This window comes from Mandrillus leucophaeus, unplaced genomic scaffold (assembly GCF_000951045.1).
Source record: "Mandrillus leucophaeus isolate KB7577 unplaced genomic scaffold, Mleu.le_1.0 Scaffold932, whole genome shotgun sequence".
Taxonomy (NCBI): Eukaryota; Metazoa; Chordata; class Mammalia; order Primates; family Cercopithecidae; genus Mandrillus; species Mandrillus leucophaeus.
This window is the reverse complement of record NW_012110164.1, coordinates 195,495-203,013: the sequence shown is the minus strand read 5'-3', so window position 1 is coordinate 203,013 and position 7,519 is coordinate 195,495.

Genomic DNA, 7,519 nt, shown 5'->3' with positions numbered 1-7,519 from the left:
ACCTAAGTGTATTTTGTAGTGGCTGGTAACAGTTTTTCCGTTCCATATTTAGTGCTCCTTTCAGAATCTCTTATAATGCAGGTCTGGTGGTAAAAAATTTCAAGTCATAAGATTTGGGTAAAAATTTGAAAGTATTTGTTTCTATTCAAAGAGAAATGATACTATATGATGGACTGGAAGATCTGAACAAATTATTATTTAACCACTAGTTCTTACTAAGATACCTATAATCTCTTTAAGACAGTGTGATATAGTTTTGTTTAATGAAACCACAATAAATGTGTTCATGATGCTATAAATATATTTATCACTTAAATATTAATTATACAGTAACTTTAGATAATTCCATTGAACATAGAAGAAAACACAGAAAAGGGCACTAAATAATCAATTACTTGAGCTGCAGATATTGCCTTCTGCAGTTAGCAACCACACATCATTGCAATCCATCTCAGCAAACATATCTTGGGCCATACTCCCCTAACATCAGTGATTCACTCACTGTGACCGTTGTACACACCAAGACAATACTCTGTTCTGTTCTGATTTTTCCCAACTCATAAAAAGTAATGTATTGCTTCTTTTTCTCCTCCAACTCAATCACATGTCATTTATATCATTTTCTAATTGTTTCACATGGGTCGTAGGAGCTCCATATTAGCCAGAATATTTTCGTTAACTAGACAAAGAATGTGGCCCTTTTAAAATTTCAGGTTAAGTACCCTGTTTGGGGTTGGTACAGAAAGAACAGGCAGGGAAATGCCCTCTTGACTGGAAGGAAGGGAAAGAATTGAGTACACATTATGAAAGTAATTATTCTCTTGCTGTAGAGTATACAGAGAGAAAAGTAAGGCCAAAGAATTACTAAAAAGGAATTTGCTGCTTCAGTGACCCTGTTAGATACCTGTTAAGACCTTTAGCTTCCCCTATCATTTCCAACTAAATCTCAATGACAAAAAAAGAGAAATCTAAAGAAACGGTGGGAATTATGTTAGAACTGGGCATTTTCGTCTTCAGTGTCACTGTAGCTGTTATTCTCTGGCAGCTTAATTGTAACTAATTAGAATCTAGTTAAATAGAGAGACAGCATTAAAACCTTCTGCTTATTTTTTCTCCCTTGATGGTCACAGTTGGTGTTTATATATCTTCTCAGAGAAAAGGAAGTTTGAGTTCTACAATCACTTGGAATTTTACTTTGATTTGTTTATTTTTGCTTCCAAATAATTTAAGCAGATTTTGACATTATGCTGTGGACTCTGCGAACCACTGTCAGTGCTCACTGCCAGGTCAGCCACTGAATCCACTCAAGGCAGGATAAAGCCTATCTATTACCCTGGTAGCTCTAATTGCAGGATAGCCAGAGGGTATCCATTTGGTCTATAATTAGGTCATTTCTCTCTCATCCCCTGCAAGTGTGTATAATTATAAATTAATTTGAAATCCCACTGTGAGAAAAGAAATTTGCTGTAATATAAAAGGAACGACAAAAGCTGCAGGAAGTATGTCTTTAAAAACATTTTTGGTGTTTCCTTCAAAATTGATCCTTGAAATTAGTTTTTCATTCTACTCTTCATTTTCCTAGCTAGGAGCTTTATCATTGCATATTTAAATTTTGGTTTTTATTACAGTTATGCCACAGTCTTAAGGTCCTGATGTTTCCTGCAGAATTTATAGTAGAAGATCAAAACTATTCTTTGGGGAAGTAAAACCCATTGAGAGGCTGGCCTTTGAATGATGCTTAAAGGTGTGGTTCTGTGCAGGTCCTGACAGGATGACTTGTTATGTTCCACATTTTTCATTCTCTATAGGTGCCATGCTTGGGCTCTTTTAACACTTGCCTTTCTGTTTTCACAATAAAAATATTATGTGTTATACCAGGTGAGTAAAACCTTAAAAATAAAACAAAACAAAACCTGGCTCACTGTAGATCCTGCAGGAGCTGTTCTTTTCATCTGTTTGGCCGAGCTGCTATCCCATTTTACTTTCATTATTCAAAACTAGAGTTAAATGCATTGCCCTGCACGTTTTTGGAGAGATGCTGCAGGTGAAAACATGCAATCTGTCTGACAACAGAATACCTCCACCAAGCTTTTGAGGCAATGTTTTGACTTGCTAGACTTCCCATTTCTGCCAGAGAATCCACCTCTTTTGTGAACTCGGGGGAAAACATGGCAGGTGTTACCTAAGTAAAAACAGTGCACATAAGAATTAAACTCCACATGTGAGTTTCTTAGGTCCTAAAGTCTGAAGAAATGAAAGAGACATACAGAGATGAAGAAAGATATTTTGCCATCAGAAAAAGAGGAGGTGCTGTATTTGACTCATTTCTCTAAGAGTATTCTGAGGCATTCATTACGATTCTTATAGAAATGTGAAAATTATTTTTTTTTCAAAAAGTAAGATTATTTTATTATTTCACAAAGACCCTTCCTAGCTTCCGACATTCCACTTGGAGGATAACACTAGGAACATGTCACGCTTCTAAATTCTTTGTGTTCACCCTCTGAGGTGGTGATGTTTTGATTCCTTTTTACAGATGAAAAAGTGAGACCTGAGAGATTAAGCGATATGTGCGAGGCCTGCCCGAGAAGTAATCGGAGCCCGGTACTCCTGATGTGGGAGTGCTGCTCTCAAGGCACAGTGTTATACTATGGAAAGAGGAATAATGGAAGGCCAGTGGGTGCCACACTTTGTAAGCCTGGGAACCTGACAGGGCAGGAAAGGCCTTGACTAATATTCTGTGTGAGCTCACCAATTACTTTGTAGACTGGGTTTAACAGTATGTTCTTAGATTTAGTGGTTAGATATGCTTTAATTTTCCATTCAAAAGGGTATCTGTAACTACAGAAGCTTTAAAGATATTTCACACCAGCAGGAAATGTCATAGCTGAAAGCTGCAGAATCAACTTCTGATCAACTAAGTCTAGTTCTTAATTTGTGTTTATTTGGCAACCAAATGAAAGTAAAGAAGGGAATATTATTGAAATCATTCCCATCATTAAAGGCTTTAACTTATTAGCAAGATAACCTGTCATGAAAATAAGTGACAAAGAGAATTTTAACTAACACAGAGAGGAAAAAATCCATAAAACATCAAATTTTGAAAAAATTACATAGCCTTCAATTTTCCACTTTCAAAAAACCATAATTCCCACTTCTATTGTTGAAACTTTTAAAGATGTTTAGATTCAATTCCTAAATAACATTGAACCTTATATTTTATGAGAAACAAATAAACCTAACGTATTTTCTTCAAATCACTGCCAATCAGGGACTGGCAAATTTCTTATGTAAAGGACCAGATGGCAAATATTTTAGACTTTGTGGGCCACACAATCTCTGTCAAACCTTCCCTATCATTACAGCACAAAAGGTGTCACTGGTGGTATGTTAACAAATGAATGTAGTTGTGTTCCAATAAAACTTTATTTACAAAAACTGCTTGTAGGCAAGATCAAGCAGGCAAAATATAGACTGCTAGCGTTGGCTTTACAACACAGAAAAATCAGGTACACTTTTACCTGCTTTCTAGGAAATAAGAATCTATTTATAAATCAAATTATTTCTTCAATATAATAATAACCTTCAATAAGACCATTTCTACTAATAACTCCAAGATTTTATCCAGTGGTATAACAACAATTCTACAAATTTCTTCTAATTCCAATGTAAACAACATGAATTATATTTCTCTGTTTTAAATATATGTATATATATTCAGACACAAACACAGTTTCAGAAAATTAAGGGATACATTCTAGTCTTCTACAAAACTGTGAGATCTAAATAATTCTAGATGCTACATTTGACTTCTTAAATGCTTTTATCACTGTGGCTGGTGAACACACTCACCATCACAGGGCAAGACAAAAACCACACCCATTTTACAATAAAGTAAGCTATTAAGAAAATCATAAGAAAGAGAAAAGATAGTTACTATTAATCAAGTGGAAGTGGATCATCATAAAGGTCTTCATCCTCATTGTCTTCTCACTAAGTAGGCTGAGGAGGAGGAGGAAGAGGAAGTGTTGGTCTTGCTGTCTCCTGGTGGCAGAAGCAGAAGAAAGTCTGCATATGTGAACCTGTACAGTTTAAACTTGTGTTGTCCAAAGGTCAACTGTAATTTTAGATGACTTTAACTTTGGTTATTATGTATTTATTCGAAATGAATTACTTAGCCAAATAAGTTAATTAACTGGTCAATTCTCTCATTTAAAAATTAAATCATGGACAGCTGCATGCACAGCATCGAGCACTTCCTATGCATCTTCCTGCTCCCTCCCTCACAAAAATATACTCCCGTTAGTATTCAAGCCAAGCTCTAGGACACACCAAACTAAACAGGTTAAAATGCATCTTATTAAATTATGTCCAGAGAAAGAATGGAGAGGAATGAGGTGGTAAAAGTGTCTGGGTCGAGTAAGCATGCTCATTTGTCTGTAGCCAGCTTCAGATTTGGGACATCCAGGTTTCACATCCACCAAGAATGATTAAGAATTTAATGTCTTCTTAATTAATGAATAGTTTAGAGAGTCCTGAACAAATTTATCAGACATAACACTGCTTTATGTCTAAGTAAGTATCTTAGTAAGTAAAATTCTCCCAGACAACTGGAAAAATCCACTAATGGTTATCAAAAAAACAAACAGTCACAATGAAATATTCTGTTTAGAATGACTGACTGAAGTGCTTCTGTTCTCTTTTAACTAAATGAATTACTAAATAAGCATTTCCAAACATGAACTATTCCAGGTATATAAATGTACTTAATGATTATGAACAAATTGGTTCTAAAAATGGTTAATTGACCTTAGAATCATGGTTTCTTTTTTTTTCCCCCTCCTTTTCTACCAAGCAGATAGAATACCATTTTTCTATGGACACCTCAGAAAGTGTCTATTCATCTCAAATCACATCACAGGATTTTTGAAAAAATATCACTAGATTTTCACTTACATAACCAGTAAAGGCACTGAAAATAATGTAAAAACAGGCATAAATTATGACAGCTCTGAAGTAGGTAGGACTTATGCCCTCATATCATTTGTTATTTCTTCTGGTGCTGGTCAACAATGTATGTGTGCTCAGATTTAGGGCAGTTGTCTCTGGAGGATCATGACAAAAGCTTTGCTGCTGACACCAAAATCTGCTCTTCCCTTCTTTTCTCTCTGCGCAGCTAGATCCATGCCACAGCAGCTCAAGAGAACCCAATAGGCTTGGGAACTCTGTAAATGTAGCAAGACACTCCTTGGTCTGTTGTGAGTAAAAACGAAGTCTAGTGCAGGTCAGAATTCTTAGCTTTGCAGCTCAGCAGAGCCAATGTGAAGCAAGGTGAGGGGATTCTAAAGGAAAAGGCTAATTATGCCAGCCTTGGCTCAATTTCCTACTAGATTTACTGCTAATTAATGTTGTCTTCTTCATTTTTACGCATCTAGTTGGTGAATTGGGTACTGTGAGTCACTTTCTACTTTTCCTTCTGTAACTCTCATCAACTTCTGCTGCTCCATTAGCAAATTGCCCTCCTGAGAATCCCTTTTCTGAAGGTTGGCTGCCCCAGCCATCTCAGTAGTCTTGACCTGGGGAAGACCTTTCGCAAAGGGCTCAGGGCAATAAGCTGTGACCAGTTAAAAACAACAAAATGCGGCTGTAGTGATGAATAAGGTTTCTTTTCTACTTCTTCAATTTGTCTGCCTTATAAGGAAATAACATTATTTTTCATGACTCTTTTTCTTTTCTGTTTCTTGAGAGTTCATGTCAACAAGGCATATATCTAGGAAAAGTGCTCATCAGGGAAGTAAATGCTTGTGAATTTGAAAATAATAACCACATGGAGGGCTCATAGGCAGCACTGGATGATGAGAGAGAGAGTGGAGAAAATTTTAAATACAATTATTTAGATTTTATGAAGATTTATAAAGATATCTTAAGCAAATCTTAACTCCTTTGAATAGGTAAGAAACTGATGCAGGCTTGTTTCCAGCCATTATTTAATACAGCTAGAGAATAGATCTTTATGAAAATAATAACAACTGTAACACAAGCTTGTCACACCAGAATTACAGCAAGCTAAACTTGTATCACAGTAGCACCCCTGAGCAGTTTTTTTGTAAGCTGAAGAGAAGCTTATTGACTAGTTTGTTTAAAAAATGCATTTCTGTGGTGTGTGCGATGTGTTTCGTGTGTGTCCCTGCACAACATAAAACTCTACTCTTAGACTTGTTGTGAACTGAATATAATGAGTGCTCAGACATATGAGCTTTTCAACTGAAATAGCATGGTTTTGAATCCGAGCTGTATTAAATTTACTTTCCAGAGCCAAAGTCTATGAGCCAATACATATCAGTTATGAATCTAGGATTAGAAGAATTTGGAAAGTGGAGCAAGGAATTAATTAAAATAAAGCTGCAAAAATACAGAGGGGAAAACAAAAAGATGTTTTTAAATGCTAAGTCTTAAATACTGCCTATAGAAACAAGCTCTATGAACTGCCCAGGGTAAGCCCTGTATGATGTCAGTAAAACCAGACAGACAGGATGGCACCATGTAGATCATGGATTTGTCCCATCCAGCTTGTGGGACCAGGTGAGTGACTGAAGACCTGCTACTCTGTCTAAAAATCAAGGCCTAGTAGTGGTGGGGGACATTATCATGGGTTTTCCACAAGTCACTTATTTGGGCTGGTTTAGTATACATCAGCTACCTTAAATAAATAAACCCAACTTCCTGGATTAAATATTTTTTTCTGTTTTGTTTTATCTTACCATGAATGTCTTACTCAGTACTCTTACTCCTGGGATCCTTAATACAGACTTCAGAAGGACATGGACATCTTTGGGGAAGTAAATGTGTAAAATTTGCAGGTGTAGGGGGAATTAATATATACATATTAATGTCACAGCTACAATTAAGACAACAGAGCCAGGTTGCTCAGAACACAGAAGGAGACTCTGTTTGGGAGAAAGCAAGGAAAGAGAACACAAGTCCCTGCCTGATAATCCAAAGAATTCTCCTGGATCTTGTCCAAGACCATCAAGGTGCTACTTCTATAAGTCTGCAAGAACCATAGCATCACTAGGTGTGGGGTATCTCCTAAAGCAGACACAACTTAGATGACAACACCCAAGTCCTTTCAAATATATGGAAAACCTTCTAAAGAGGGATAGATACAAGTACGCCCAGACAGTGAAGACTACAATAAACACCTAATTATTCAATGCTCATGCACCAAAGAACATTAGCTAACATCAACACAATCCAGGAAAACATGGCCTCACCAAATGAAGTAAATAAACCACCAGGGACCAATTCTGTAGAAACAGAGATATGTGACCTTTCAGACAGAGAATTCAAAATAGATGAGTTGAGGAAACTCAAATAAATTCAAGATAACACAGAGAAGGAATTCAGAATTCCATCAGACACATTTAACAATGAGATTAAAATAATTTTAAAAGAATCAAGCAGAAATTCTGGAACTGAAGAATGTGTAATTGACATATTGAAAAATGCATCAGAGTCC